At 39.7% G+C, this 16,727-nt stretch overlaps 1 protein-coding gene across 5 annotated transcripts in view; it reads right to left on the reverse strand.

Annotated features, from left to right (window-relative positions):
- Positions 1-16,727, reverse strand: part of DNAJC5 (DnaJ heat shock protein family (Hsp40) member C5) — a 56,529-nt gene that overhangs the window by 26,860 nt on the left and 12,942 nt on the right. For 4 of the 5 annotated variants that reach the window (XM_039498484.1, XM_039498486.1, XM_039498482.1 and 1 more), the window contains one exon: positions 5,387-5,455. The gene's annotated coding sequence lies outside the window, so the exon portion shown is untranslated. Of the gene's footprint in view, positions 1-2,543; positions 2,562-5,386; positions 5,456-16,727 lie in introns of those variants that run through there. The other variant, XM_039498485.1, reaches the window with a different exon arrangement.

The raw sequence follows: 16,727 nt of genomic DNA on the forward strand, positions 1-16,727 counted from the left end.
AATTGGAGAGGGTCCAGAGAAGAGCAACAAGAATGATTAAAGGTCTTGAGAACATGACCTATGAAGGAAGGCTGAAAGAATTGGGTTTGTTTAGTTTGGAAAAGAGAAGATTGAGAGGGGACATGATAGCAGTTTTCAGGTATCTAAAAGGGTGTCATAAGGAAGAGGGAGAAAACTTGTTCACCTTAGCCTCTAAGGATAGAACAAGCAGCAATGGACTTAAACTGCAGCAAGGGAGGTTTAGGTTGGACATTAGGAAAAAGTTCCTAACTGTCAGGGTGGTTAAACACTGGAATAAATTGCCTAGAGAGGTTGTGGAATCTCCATCTCTGGAGATATTTAAGAGTAGGTTAGATAAATGTCTATCCGGGATGATCTAGACAGTATTTGGTCCTGCCATGAGGGCAGGAGACTGGACTCGATGACCTCTCAAGGTCCCTTCCAGTCCTAGAATCTATGAATCTTTTGTAGCTCTTCACAGTCTGCCTGGGACTTAACTATCTCGAGTAGTTTTGTATCATATGCAAATTTTGCCACCTCACTGTTTACCCCTTTTTCCAGATCTTTTATCAATATGTTGAATAGGACTGGGCCCAGTACAGACCCCTAAGGAACACCACTATTTACCGCTCTCCAGTCTGAAAACTAGCCATTTATTCCTACCCTTTGTTTCCTATCTTTTAACCAGTTACCAGTTCATGAGAGGACTGTCCCTCTTATCCCATGACTGCTTACTTTGCTTAAGAGCCTTTGGTGAGGGACCTTGTCAAAGGCTTTCTGAAAATCTAAATACACTATATCCACTGGATTCCCCTTGTCCACATGCTTGTTGACCCCCCTCAAAGAATTCTTGCAGATTGGTGAGACATGATATCCCTTTACAAAAACCACGTTGACTATTTTCAAATGTGTGAATTATGGTGGCAAGATCCACATCAGACACAAAAGGTTGCAATCTTCTAGAGACAGATGCATTTAGACTGTAAGCTCCTTGGGACAGAGACTGTCTTTGTGCCAGGTGCTATACAAACACAGAACAATGGGGTCCTGGTACATGATTAGGACCCCTAGGCACTCCAGTAATACAAATAAATAATAAATTATTAAAAGTAGGTGTCTATGTATGATTTTTTATTAAAACCTGGATTTCTACCGTTCATTTTAGATAGTCTCTGTAAATTTTGTGAACAGAACTTCAAAGTAAACATCCTAGCTTCTCAGGAAACACCAAAGCCATCATCCTGTTCTGTATCAAGTAACAGCTCTCATTTTGAAGACCACAGAAAATGACAGCTTTGTGATGTAGTCACACAGTACTAAATTAAATCATCTCCAAAACATTGTGTGCTCTATCAAAGGAAATGCTGGAATCATTACCCTCAAGAATTACTCACACCTGACCGTAAGAGTCAAGGACCTGAGAAGTGATTCCGTACCTGGAAGAGGCTGTGCAAGTTGTGGACAAGCTTCGAATAACATTTTCAGTTTAAAAAACTGTGAAAGACTAGAATTGCTACAAAATCAAATCAAAATAATTCTTTGTATTACCACAGATGTCCCTATTGGGAAAGAGAAGCCCAACCTAATTTTATTTATGGAAGAGCTATTGTCAAAATTATTAATATTACAAATCAGCAAGAACACTATATATGTAATGTAGTGTGGATAATGCAAATAACAGTCATTTTGCTTGAAATCTTCAGCATTGAGACCCTGCTGACATATGCTCCAACCAATTTAGTTATGCTCTTTGATAGAATCCAAATGCTCTCAGTCCCAGCTGAAACCTACCTTGTCATCCTAAGCTAAAATGAATAAAAAAAATCATCTTCTCAGAGCTGAAACAGACCGACAGCTGGAAACTCATCCTTTCAGTGGTTTTGGGGTTAGTTTCCCCCCCCCTTGTTCTTGTTACACAGCATTGTAAAATACATATATTTAACAATACAGAACTCACAAGAGCCAGATCATGGCTAGAAATGAACAGCCTTGAAGCTCTACATCAGTTCATTGCTAACTCAATGGACAACATTCTCCATGTGTCACTAGACATTAACCTGAATGCACATTCTAACATCGGCAGCTTTTCTTTTAGCTTCTAGACTTGGGCATTAAATATTTATTAGTGAAATATTTGCAAACTGGAGAGCACAAAGTTGCCTCTAATATTACTTTACACACTTCAAATTAATTTTGTATTTCTTTTCATATTTAAATTAGCATGGTCCCAGAGCAGAATAACCAATGGATTGACTGCTTTGGTGCAATTCCCCCGATGAGATACTGCTTTATAGTACATTCAAAGAGGGTCAAATGGAATTGAAAATGCTCAGCACCTTTGAAAACTTCTGCCACCCAAATTTGAAAATTTTGGGCGTAGCTTATACTGTGCAGTTTTTGCAAATAAAAATGGTGTTGTACTGTTAGTGGTAAGATATTTTAGGAGTAATTTTCTAGGCATACAAATTAAGTGGAAACACTGAACCACCACATTTGGCTTATACATCTTTTCTTAATATTGCCAATTGTGATTACTATGATACTTATGTAAACTGAAGCTCTCTCCTTTCTGATCAATCTGCTCCTCCTGCAAGATTTCTTGAGTACAGAAATTCAGAATCATTTCAAAGAAGAACCGTGATGTCACAAACACTGGACTGACATCACTGAATAAATCAAAAAGGGACGTGGAGTACGTATGAATAACCCATATATCTGCAGACAGCCTATTCCTCTTGTGAGGCTGAAACACATCTTACCTATCAACCAATGCTATGTGGAGCAATTAGACTCTCCCACAGTTCCGCAGAAATATCTCAGATCAAGGGTCCAACAGGGAAAAGAGCAGTTAGTATAAGCTTTTGATGAGGAGGAAACTTCTAATAAGGATTTAGTTGTTCAACGTCCTATAGATCTGGGTCACAAAAATGTCTATCAAAGGTACACAACTGTTCTTCACAATTAAGTCTGCGTGAAGGGACCTTTTCCCACAATCTAAGACTCTCCTGCTTAATCTACGTGCCTTGGTGTTAAGAACCATTTTAATGTACATTGTTCAGATCAAGCTGACATTTTCAAGCAACTTCCTTTGCATGTCTCTCTTAAACACTCAAATATTTCTGGTGCCACTGCTTTTTCAGCTAGGCTACAAATATAATGTTGTCTAACACCACCATGCAGTAAGGTATTTTAAAAGATATATAACAAACTATTCTAAGGCCTAAGAAGTTTATGCTGGGTTGCCGATCTGTTGGATTCTAGGTTATCTGGAACTGCATAAGCTTCAAAGAGTTGTGACAAATGAAAAAAAAAATCCTGTAAAGGACATTTACATACCAGAAACTAGGAGTTCAAAATTTGTGCCTCAGCGGATCCACACTGTAGGATTAGCATGCCATGGAAGCATCTGAACCATTGACAGAAGTAAAAGTTTACAGAATCCATGCATCTCACTCAGTCTCTAAGCCTTTTGGAACTAAGGCATAAAAGGCCCTTCCACCTAACCAGCTCAACTGCTTCCAACTTCAACAGAATCTAACCACAAAAAACCTGAAAGAAAGATTCTTTGAGAAAAACAAGTCTCTTGGAGGCAAATATATACTTGGTGAGGATGGATAAACATATCCAGTATATGAAGCTGGAAACAACATTTCTCTCAGAAATCTTCTAGAACTCATTGCTTGCTTGTTGACAGGCTTTATCAGAGGAATTCATATTCTGTCCTAACTAGGTTTTTCATGGTACTCGGTAAGCGACTTGTGCAGATCCTCAAAACTACTGTGGAAAAAGGGAGTCCTTTAATAACGTGTCTCTCTCTCTCTCTCTCCTTTGGGGGGGGAAATAGTCAACGAATTTAGAAAAAAAATATTTTTTTAAAGAGTTTCTCATCCTAGCCTTTATAAGACTATGCTCTCTGCAGCTGATTCATAGACAGAAGAAGTGGGGAAAGGAATAACGAAAAGCTCTATCGAAACAGCAAACTGGGTACATCTCCTTCCTCTGGGTCAGACAGCAGCTTTTCCCCTACAAGATAGTTAGGCAAAGGGAGGAGCCCTGAACCCCTAAGAACCTAAATACAACAGCTTCCCTTCTCATAGTGAAGAACCTCCACTTGATTGCCTCCAGGAGTACAAAAAGAGGATCTGGACACCAAAGCACCAGAGGATAAGAGAAAAGAAGTCATTTACAGATGCTTTAAATGATCATCAGTTTCTTGAGTAGTAGAGATCAGTCACAGATGCTGCAGGGAGCATCTTACTACCAGGCTGCTGCTCAGGTGGATTTGCAGTTGAGCCATGAAAGGGGAACCTAGCTAGTTCCTGTAAAAATGGCAATACAACCACTCTGGAGAATATTTATTGAGCTCTGCTAGCAGAAAGGACATAGTTTAAGACAAGGCTAGAGAGAGCTCACAAGTACACTTCTTGCCTTTCTTTCTTGGGCACACTTGTTTTGTAAGTAAGGCCAGGAGAGAGTTTTAACTACTCAAAACAGAGAAGGGATTGAAAATTAAGCACCCTCAGTCTTTTATATGTCAAGGATCTCAGCATTATCAACTATCCATGTTTTAAAACTGAGTCCAAGAATTCTTATCTTTTCCTCCACTTAAAGAAAAAAATCCCATTGGCAAGATTAGCAGCTACTATGATAAGCGATCTGATGCGAATGGTAGAAAATCATCACAATAACAGAGTAAAATAAAAAAGTGCTATCCTATGGGAACCTTTAGCACAGCTTGTCAAACTGTCATGAAAGTATCAGCCCTCACAAAAAAATCTACTTGCCATCCTTTACAAAGATCATGAAAATGAAGAAGCTATCCCAGATATACTGTCCTGCAAGGCTGCTTTCCTTGTAAAATCTAAATGTCAATCACATATTTAAAAAGTCAACTTTCCAAATGAAAAAGAAAGTGAAATCTCAAATTTTCCAGTGCAGCAGATTATGTAATTGAAAGTGTTAGTTTTAAACTAAATGTTCTGTTTCAACCAATATTTACCAATAAAATATTTTACTGCATAAACCCCCAAACGATCAGCACACATATTAGTAAATATTGATTTATACTGTAAGTGTAATACCACCACTGGCCTTCACATCCAGTCCATCTGCTTCATGCTAATTAAGAGCAGTTATCACAATCTGGCATCTTTCTAGGGAACTAAATTCATGTATATTTTCTAAAGGAAAAACCCACATGTACTAGACTGTAGCATGATTTTTGGTGTTTGGAAAGAGTTCTAAACTTTGGTTTCTCCTTCCACCCCCATCAAGATGTTGGGAAATTTCTCTATCCACTGTATTTGAACCTTCTGTTCCTTCTGCAGTATCTGCCAATTTAATGAGATTTGCAAACTCTGCAAGAAATCAAAAAGGCATTACTTACCTTAATGAATGGTCAAACTAGATCCTAGGAGTCTAATACCCGTTTCCACAGAAATCAAACTGAATCCTCCTAAGGGAAGAACACAAGCAAACCATTTGTGTATTAGCATTCTGCTACAATACTGTTCTGTTCCTATGGGTTTTTTTAAATCCCTGAAACCTTTAATGAAAAAATATCCCTGTCACCTTGTTACAGTTACACTTTGTGGTATACTAGAGACAATGGATTTAAGTAAAATGCCAAAGAGGATTTTATACTTCACTTTTGAAAAGAAATATTTTCCCTTTGACCATTTAAATAGGATAACAATTGAAATCACTATCTGGGTATATGCTTACTGAATGTATGACTACCTAAGTCAGCAGCAAATAATTGGCTGAACTCTTGATTTAAAGGGACATTGTCAGAGCATTTAAACATGTTAGGTTTTGTGTAAAAATGGTTTACAAAACCCAAGATATCTGCATGTTGATTAAAATGAATTGGTTTGCATTTAAACATTCCCATTATGCTTTAATCTAAACACTGCCTCACTGTGGCAGGCCATAAAAAAGGAAAAGAACAGATTAATTTATTTTCATTGTCCAAGCTTAGTGAAGCGCAGGTGAATGACATAAAATGGTGAAATAAATATAAAAAAAAAAACCCACTTAACTTTTCAGAAAGTCAGAGACAGGTATGTGCAAATATCTAATGTAGTCCCGTCAATATTTGTAGTTAAAAAAAAATCACATTTTTCTTTAAAAAAAGTTTTTCTACCCAGTTGCTACGTGAAAGGCCTGCGCGCACACGTACGCACACACGAGGAAACCACAATAAAACTGACTGGAGACAAAATCTTGTGGAATGCACAAAGTAAAAAAAATTTCTAATAATTATTTGTTATTTGCATCACCAGTAGTTAAAATCAACTTAAAAATCATACTACTTTAAAGTTGATGCCTTTTTAATAATCTGAAATATTGTTAGAAATACAGGTAAAGAAATTTGTTTACAAAATGCAAAAAAAGGTCATGACATATGGTATGACCTGTTAGAAATAAGTGAACTTTAATTTTTAAATTCCATCCATAATAAAAGCAGTATTTTACTTGTGGTATCACCCCCTTTTTGGCAGTTTATGTACAACATTGATTGAAATTAAAGAGATCCATGCAAACGCATGGAGTGACTGAATTTCAATATGACATTTTTAATACCATTTTATATGGTATTAGTAACAAGCAGTTTGTAGCTTCACGCTGTGGGGACCACACTGACTCCACAACAATGTAGTTATGCCAGTGCAAATTTCCTTCATGTAGACAGGGCTTCTATTAACATAATTCCTGGAGCAGATTACATATAGCGAAAAGTGAACCAGTCTCAGCCTTGGTCCACACTACAAACTTATGTCAGTATAAGTAGGTCGCTCAGGGGCGAGAATTTTACACACACACACCCCATATAGTTATACCAACCTAACCCCCAGAACAAGAGGGCTTTTCCCATCGACATACCTACTGCTTTTTGGGGAGGTGGAATACCTACAGTGACAGAAGCTCTCCTGTTGGCATAGGTAGCATCTTCACTAAGCGCTGCAGCTGTACCATTGCAGCACTCTAAGTTTAGACAAGCTCTCAGTAACTCACGCTTTAGCATACAAGGAGAAAAAATTTGATTCAGCAACATAAGCTGCTTCCCTTTCAGTGTTCTAGGTGAAAGGTGCAAAGATTGCTGCTGTTCACTGGTCACACATATAAGTGATAAGGAAGAGAAAGATCAAGCACCAGCTAGAGTGAATGGATGTGAGAAGCTGCAGGATGCTACATAATATGACAATGACTCAGGAAAATAAAAATGGGATAGAGTTTTTTTTGAACAAGTGGCCTTTTTTAGAGGCAAATCTCTTCCAAGTCAATAGTGACTAAAAGTTGTTGCCATCCAAAAAGCATATAGTAGCTTTTGTTAAATGACTGGAAGGTGGGGGTCTCAGTTCAATTTCCAACAGGCAAGAGTGTACGTCTCAGTTATCATTCAAAATCAAAAATTCTTGTTGACAGATACCAAGAAACCAAAGATTGAATGAGCTTGAGCGTGAACTACCTACTTGCCCCAGAGGTGTCTCTCAACATCAAACTTGGAGTTTATTAGCAAAACTACAGAAAGAAGCTTACATCACTGCTGGGCATGCAGCATCAATTCTACTGTACAACAGAAGACAGATTCTTTACAAGTGTCAATCTCTCACAAACACTGAGTACAGTTAATTAAGAAAACTGATGCTAATAGCACGCCCATACTAAGGAAGAATGAAAAACCCCAGTAAACATCTATCCCGGTCTTGATAAATCCCCTTGCTCACCTGATAGTTGTGGGTAGAAAAATCTCTCTGGGACATGGGAGCGTTTAAGCGACCACTATCAGTAGAATAAAAAACTTTCCTTTAGAAAGAGTTTCTAGTCTTTATTGTTGCAAAGCCCTGGTTTACACTTAAGTTAGGTTGACATAGCTACAGCGTTCAGGGATGTGAAAAATTCACACCCCTGGGCAACACAGCTATGCTGACCTAACCTATGGTGTAGATGTGGTTAAGTCAATGGAAGCTTCCATCAACCAAGCTATCATCGCTCAAGAAGATGAATTACCTACAGCAACAGAAAAACCCCTTCCATTATTGTAGAAAGCATCTACACTACAGACTATAGTAACTTATCTATGGTGCCAGAGCAGTGCCATTGTAGTACCTGTAGTGCAGACATGGCCAAAGATAACTTTCCAAATACAAATGGACATGGTGTTTCCTTTAACCTGACAGCAGTTCTAGTGCCTCTGTTCAGTTTTCTCAAGCAAAAGAGTGAATTGACAAGATGGATTTGTGACGGGTTCCGTCACAGAGACGCCCTTGGGACTGCCACCTCATGTGCTGAGACTACCTCTGAGCCTGTTTTCCCTGGCAACTTGGGACTTCAGAACCCTGCCTTGTTGAGCCAGATATGCTAGCCTGCTGCAAACAGAGACTCAGGTCTGAACCACATTCCCAAAAGCTGCAGCCTTAACTGAAAACGGCTTAGAAAGTGCTCCTGTCTAGCACCCAGATACCCAGTTCCCAATGGGATCCAAACCCCAAATAAATCTGTTTTATTCTATATAAAGCTTATACAGGGTAAACTCATAAATTGTCTGCCCTCTATAACACTGATAGAGAGACATGCACAGCTGTTTGCTCCCCCAGTTATTAGTCACTAACTCTAGGTTCAATAATAAGCAAAAAGTATAAAAAGTAGGATTTCAGTGGTTCCAAGTAATAGACAAAACAAAGTTACCAAGCAAAATATAACAAAACATGCAAGTCTACGCCTAATACAGATAAAAATCTCACCCTCAGAGATGTTCCAATAAGCTTCTTTAACAGACTAGACTCCTTTTTAGTCTGGGCCCAATCCTTTCCCCGGTACAGTCATTGTTTCAGCTCAGGTGGTAGCTAGAGGATTTCTCATGACTGCAACCCCCTTTATTCTGTTCCACCCCTTTATATACCTTTGGCACAAAGCAGGAATCTTGTGTCTCTTTGTGTCCCCACCCCTCCTTCTAAATGGAAAAGCACCAGGTTAAAGATGGATTCCAGTACTAGGTGACATGGTCACATGTCCTGTGAGACCCCAAGCCTTCATTCTTCCCAGCCCAAGTAAACAGAGCCATCTACAGTCAATTGTCCTAGTTGATGGGAGTCATCAAGATTCTAAACCACCATTAATGGCCCATACGTTGCATAAATACAATAGGACTTCAGAGTTATATTTTATATTCCTAGTTTCAGATACAAGAATGATACATTCATACAAATAGGATGAACACACTCAGTAGATCATAAGCTTTGTAATGACAACTTATGAGACCTTTTGCATGAAGCATATTCCAGTTACATTATATTCACACTCATTAGCATATTTTCATACAATCATATGGAGTACAACGTCATAGGATGTTTCATAGGTGCTATTCAGAAATCTGCTAAGATTAATGAAACTTGATAATGTTGTCAATTAGGATTGGGGTTCCCAGGATCTTTAGGAACTGGGATGGGCTTCTCATTAGGGCATTGGGCATGCACCTTGCATATGGCACACCCGAAATCTATCATACCAGCCTCTAGCTAGGTGTATCATAAGATTTTTCCAAGCTCTGCTGCCACAAAGTATTGTAATTAGTAAATCTGTTTCAACCTGAAATTTAAGTTTGGTGAATTTAGGAGAGCAGGTAAATTGCAGTATAGCACTAAAACACAGTTTAAAATTTATGAACAAGCCAAGACAGACGCATCAAACTGATGTCTATAAGGGTTGTTTTCACTCTCCTGCCTTTGACAAAAGTTTTACCACATATGAGAGTGCATGCAGTGTTTGACTGTCAATGACAAGTGGAGAAGAGTACCAAGCAAGGCAAATACAAGATATCAGCACAGACCTGCCCACATGCTGGCAAGGAGAAACATTTTTCTGAAATAAAACACACAAAAAAGCTAGCTGGGGGAAAAACAGAGCATACGTGAAAGAGAAAAAAAGATGTTCATGGTCTTTCTTTTCTTCAAGAATTAACCATGGAGCTTGTTTGCTAGTATCAATTCTATCTACATCAAGAAAAATTCTTTAGCAGCAGAAAAAATAATTTGCAGCTGGAAACTATCAAAACCAACATAGTAAATTACTAACAGGCTTAATTCTGGTAAAATACAAACATATGAACAATCCCTGTCCCGGATATTCTTTACAATCTTCTCTTTCCAGAAATCATATCTCCATTCTCACTTACACATAGCATTCACTGTTCAGTTCAGTGGCCATCTGCAGTACAAATTTTTGGGATTTTACTTGCTTGGTTTCTGTTGCAACTGGTAACTCTAATTTAATGACTCAGGAATGTTTTGATCCACATGTCCAATCCCATTAGTCAACAGGCCAGATCCACTGACCCAGAGATCTACATAATACCCAGCCTGTAATTACTTGTGAATACCTTCCCTCATTATTAGATTGTGTTCAGAATAAAAACAAATGGAGCTGAAACAGAAGGAAAGAACCCCAAAATGAAATGGAAAATGTTCAAAGACAAAATTAACATATGCTCCAGGATTGTCTGTCCCATTTAAAGACATAGGAGGAGTAAGAAAGGCCAGTAAGGATGAATTAGTGCTTAAAAGGCATGTGATGGATGAACAGATATACAAATCAAACAAAAACATTAAAGAATGCCAGAGCCAAGCAGATTGCAACTGCAAGCAAGAGTACAAAATAGCAAAGCAAAATTCAATAATATACTAATATTAATGTAAAAAGTTTTTTAAAGTCTACATGAATTTTGGTTGGGCAGTATCCCTGTCCTGTCAACTGTGTGTATTATTTATTCAAAAAATTTCTGTATGCCTCATTTGCCCTAGTTATTTGAATCAATGCAACTATTGCATATTAAAAGATAACTATCTGCTTCCCCTCTGTGCTTTGCCCCAATTAATGTTTTCAGGATCTCTTCTTTGAAGAATCAATCAAGCCATACGTTCCCAGCTTTTCTACAGATTCCTGAGTCCAACAGTTTTCCTGTCATGTTCCTGATTCTCTTTAGTATTTCCACTTCCTTGTGAAAGAAAAAGTATGCCTATTTCTAACATTTGCCCCACTCTCCTCCCACACAAAAGAAAAGGGGTTTTTAAAGTAATTTCTCCTTTTAATAAAATACTGTTGTTAATCTGAGTCCAAACCCTGATCTTCACTTTTTGTTCATGTACCATTAAAATATCTTATCCTGTGATGTGATACATCAGCACAGTGAGAACAGGATAAATTCACATGGATTCAGTGCAAATAAGGTGACTGTATTAACTATTCAAATAATTCTGAGTTTTCATACAGGGAAACTCCCAACCATAAACATGGATTTTGGGGAAAAAACTTTTCATATAACACTGCACTGATGATCAGTCTATACCAGCAAGCATGATATTAGATTAGATAAAACTATTACTGTAACTAGATATTGTTCTGAGGTGACATCTGTAAATGTCAAAAGTTTGATGAAAAGATGAAAAAGGTTGACTAATGAAGTGTAAAAAGGATCAGTATTATCAGATGAAATAGCTTTCAGCGATTTGTTTAATCTGTAATCTAACAACCATGCACAGAAAGGCTTACTGTTAAAACACTCTAGATACGGACAGTTTTATCTGCCTTAAAATAGTAACTGCAAGTATATTGATAAACAGATTGAGAAGATGGCTTGGTTCATTGCAACTTCGAAGTGCAGTACTTCCACATGCTCTTCTGCAGTGCTACTTACAACTTCCCATAGCAGTGTCCTTTTCCAAATCACAATACAAAGCCTTTTGGCTAAGATCTAGTGTTCAGTCTGCTATCTGATATGACCTTCATCAAGGAATAGATGCTGCCCTTGCAAGAGGATGCAACCTCTATTAGGTTCTTCCAACTCTAAGTACTATGTTCCTGTGTATTAAAGAGGATAGATCTCAACTATATACACAAGAGGAAACTGATGAAGCAAACAAACTGCCTGACAACACAGCACAGGTTGAAGAGAGCTCAGCTAGCCCCACCCCACTATAAGTGCAGCCAATGCCAGGTATGGAGGGAGGAGAGAAGGAGAGAACCTGGGTCAGCTCGGGGCTGCCTGGAGAAGAGGCAGGAGCTAGCCTTCCCTACCTGAGGGGAAGAGATGCTAGCCTGCCAGCCAAGGTAGCCATCTGGGAGTAACTACGGTCTCCTCAGCCAAGGGAGACTGCAAAGGAGACCTAGGAGACTCTGGCATCTAAGGTAACTAAGTGAGAAAAGCTCAGAGACATTGTGGGATTTGGCCTCACCAACTTGCCCGCCCGAAGGAGCCTGGGACCATGGCAGGGCACTGCCCAAGATCCATGAAAGGGTGCTATGGGAGACAAGACACCCAGTAAATTGGACTAGAGGGGCCATGCCACAAACTGAACAGGACCCCACAAGGGTCAGGGGTCAACACACACAGGGCCCTGGGCTGGGACCCAGTGGAGAGGGAGGGCCTGGGTCTCCCTACCCACCGCTGCCTTAAAGACTGAGGCTCCTCAACCAAACAGGGAGCAGAAAGTCAAGCGTGCCAACCACTAGGCCACCCGCCCTCCAAGCCACCTGGTAGAGAACGGTTTTTCCTTTTTAACCAAAGGGATACTAGTATTGTGAAGCATTGTGCTTCAAGCCACTAACTGTTTGACCTAAGTGTCAGATTGAACTGAAGTTTGTGTTTTAAACATTAATGCGTAGACTATTTTTGTGTTACAGAAAGTGAGAAATGAATGCCAGTGACTGAGCCAGACATGGCTGCAACAGACATCCTCCACTTAAATCCTGATCTACAACAACCCTACTATTCTGGTCATGAACTTCTCAACACAGTCTCACTGTGTTAAATTTTGTGATGAAAATAGAGGGACCATGATGAGACCATAGTAGTAGTAGTAGTAGTAGTAGTAGTAGTAGAAGTAGTAGTAGAAGAAAGAAGGAAAAGAAGAAGAAGAACAGGATAAACTCAGCTCCTTTGCTAAATTTAAAGAAAATTCACCACCACCAGAGCAGACTAAGAAAAAAATAATGTCGTCATAATATTCCAGGATATTAACACATCCTTTAATTAAAGATGGTCTGTCAAGTAACAGCAATTACTTCACCAGGAAAGACACAGATTTACTGGAAATTCCCCTCCCTATCTACCTCCTACAGTAATAGAGAACAGAAAAAAGAAACAAATATTTTACCTGCCTTCATAAATAATTGTTGCCTTCATAAATAATCATTGCAGGTACTATAAAGTAACACAGAATTACTGAAAAGGTGGATTTACAAAAAAACCCAAATAATGCTAAATGGCCTTTATAAACGTAAAACAAAGGGATCCTGTCAATTCACATTTGGCCCAAAAATTAGATTCTTATGTAAAAGCTTATTTTTACAAAACTTAAACCCAAAAGAAATGTTTCCATGATTTAGTTACTAATTCCAATAGCAACAGGCTTTTGGTTTCCCATTCCCCACCAAACATTGCCTTGCACCATTTCAATCTGAGCACTGCAGAACTAGTGCAAGAGAAGCTGAAAGCAAAACTGACTAGACTATTTTCATTGATCAAGCTGAGAGGAAAGGAAGAAATTAAATCATACAAAACAGTAAAAATAGAAATATTAAAATTCTCAGCTGTAGCTACCCAAGATCTTATTGGTAACAGATGTAAGGAGGTTAGTCAAGACCATGACTGTTCAAAAAAGAAAGCCTCTTTGTGAAGAATTAGCTTTTTTCGTGTTCAGTTTCTTTTCTCTAACACTCAGTTCTGCACTTCCCTTCACACATATGAGCACACATCCTTACTACTTTGACATGTGAGAAAGCAAGAAAAAGATCCATCAGAACCCTCTGGGATACTGATGTCCCTTCTTGAGCAGTTCAACATATTATCAAGAATGCTGCATGTAATTCTGGTCACCCCATCTCAGGAAAAGATATTCTAATTGGAGAAAGTACAGAGAAGGACAATAAAAATGATTATGGGTGTGGAACAGCTTCCATATGAGGAGAAATTAGAAAGACTGGGAATGTTCAAGCTTGGAAAAGAGACAACTGAGGGGGGATGTGATAGGGGTCTATGAAATCAAGAATGGTGTGCAGAAAGTGAATAAGGAAGTGGTATTTACCCCTTCACAGAACACAAGAATCTGGGGTTACCTAATGAAATTAATAGGCAGCAGGTTTAAAACAAACATAGGAAGTACCGGGTACTACTTCACACAACGCAGTGTCAACCTGTGGAACTCATTGCCAGGGTATGTTTTGAAGGCCAAAACTATAATGGGGTTCAAAATTAAGTTAATGGAGGACAGGTCCATCAATGGCTATTAGCCAAGATGGGCAGGGACATAACCCTATGCTCTGGGAGTCCCTAAACATCTGACTGCCAGAAGCTGGGACTGGACAACAGGGGATGGATCACTCAATAAATTGCCTTGTTCTGTTCACTGGTTCTGAAGCATCTGGCACTGGCCACTGTCAGAAGACAGGGTACTGGGATAGATGGATCATTGGTCTGACCCAGCATGTCCATTCTGATGTTCTTATGTTCAGACCAACAGAGCCAATTTTAAGCACGAGCAATGCAAGCAATTACTTCCCCTAATGCTGGCCTATACAACGTCTCCCCACCACATGAGATGATAGGCTGTAGTGATCCTCCCTTGATACAACAAGATCAAAGAGAGACAACCCGTGGACTCAGGAAAAGCTACTCACCGTCCAACCCCTCTCCGTCTGGTAACTTGGTCCCTCACATAGAAACCAGCTCTAAAAACAGAATAGCTTACGTGTCTTTAAGAAGTCACCAGGAATCTACCACAACTATTCATGTACAGACCACGAGTTTGCCCCCGCCCTCCCTCTCTCACGCAAACATTTCCTATTTCATAACTACTATTAAGCAGTTTGTGTTGTAAAAAGGCAACGGTCAAAATGATTCCTAGATGGCAGGACTAAGTCAATTTTTCTGAACAACAGTTGCATTTTCAACAATCTTAAAGACGGTCTGCAAAAGGGTTATTTTAAAATATGGCTTATTTTCTGTTTTGCTTCTTCATGATTAATAGATGGAATTAAAAGTGTGGGTTTGGTTTTTTGTTTTTGTTTGGGTTCCACCCACTTTCTTTTACCTCAGAAATATCTGGTAAATCAAATCTGGTCTTCCCAAAGGTCTCAGAGGATGTATATTTAATTCTCACACTTTAAATGAAGGGGTGGGAATGCTGAAGTGTTTCTTTCTCCAAAATGTTAGTTGCTCAACTTAACCAGTGTTAACAAATACCAAAAATCTAAGTTTTGATCAGTATGTCTAAAAACCCATCCTCTCAATTTTCACTCTCCCAGATCTTGTAATGTCACAATTTCACTATATCTCTAGGCACTACAGAGACTTCCAGAAAAGACCAGACTTGAATTTCTCATGCAAAGACAAACAAACAGAAAATAAAGACTTTCCAAATATATTTGAAGACTTTTTAAATGTAATAAGCAAAAAAAGCTCAACCCTTTCACCCGCTTTTCAGATTACATTTAAGTGCCATGAGGCTAACAGATTTAAGGAACATAATATGTATTCTGTCTGTTGAGGCAGGTCAGTTGCTCTGTGCAAGGACCTAAGGAAGCAGAGATGAAGCAACTCCAGATCACAAGTCACTGGAGTAAGGATATCAAGTATTGCCATTCTCTGCTAGTCAAGTATCACAGGCTCAACAGAAGTCACTAAGACATTCTTCTCCTTGCTGGAAAAACCCCCCCACCAAGACAGAGCCATCACTATTGTAAAAAAGGTTTTAAAACTTAGTAATATTTCTCATATCCTTCAAAAAACTGCTTTCAAGGAAACACTGAAAAATGCTGAATATTGAAAAATATCTGCATATTATGTCTGTCATAATAAGCCAAATTGCTGTAACTCAGATGATCTTCAAAAATGTTTTAGATCTGATTATGTCACCTATGACACTGTGATGGCATGGACGAGGCTCTGAGCCCCCTGCTGGAGGCCTTGAGGACTCTGCCATGACCTGCCCCAGAAAAGGGCAGTAGAGAGGGTCCTCCAAGCTGCCTATAGAGGCTGTTTGAGACGCAGCCAATCAGGAAAGAGGCTGCAGGGAGCATCCAATCAGGGCCCATAGGCTCGTATAAAAAGGAGCTGCAGGGCCAGAGTGAGTTCAGTCTGCTGGCAGGGATCAGGGAAGCAAGAAGTGCTCCTGGCTGACTGCAAGGACTGGACAGATCAGTTGCTGGCAGAGACCAGGGGAGCCCAAGAATAGCTCCTGGCTGGCTGCTGTGACCGGAGGGAGCAATGAAGGAGCTCCTGAGTCGCTGCCAGGACTCAACTCAGGCTGTAGGGAAGTAGCCCAGGGAAACAGAGCAGCAATTAGTAAAGGGACACAGTATGAGGCTGCTATACGTAACGGGTCCCTGGGTTAGGACCCGAAGCAGGAGGTGGGACAGGCCCCCTTCCCACCAACCACTGGGGAGAAGTGGCTACACCCTAAGGAAGGGAATTAGAACTGTGGCACTCCGGGGAAGGGAGCCACACTACTGGGACTGACTTAGCAGGGAGCTTTGGTTAGCAAGTCCAAGCGGGGTGGCTCAGCACGAAGGCTGGGGTCACTGAGGCCTCAAGTAGAGGCAAGGACTCTCCAGGGATGCTGCTCAGTACTAGAGTAGGAACCTTGCAACCTAGCTGGACCAACTGAGGGTACTGTGATAGGTTAAAGACTGAGCCCAGGGAGGGCTGCAGGACATTTTGGACTGTATAC

This window comes from Mauremys reevesii, linkage group 13, assembly GCF_016161935.1.
Source record: "Mauremys reevesii isolate NIE-2019 linkage group 13, ASM1616193v1, whole genome shotgun sequence".
In the NCBI taxonomy this organism is placed as follows: Eukaryota; Metazoa; Chordata; order Testudines; family Geoemydidae; genus Mauremys; species Mauremys reevesii.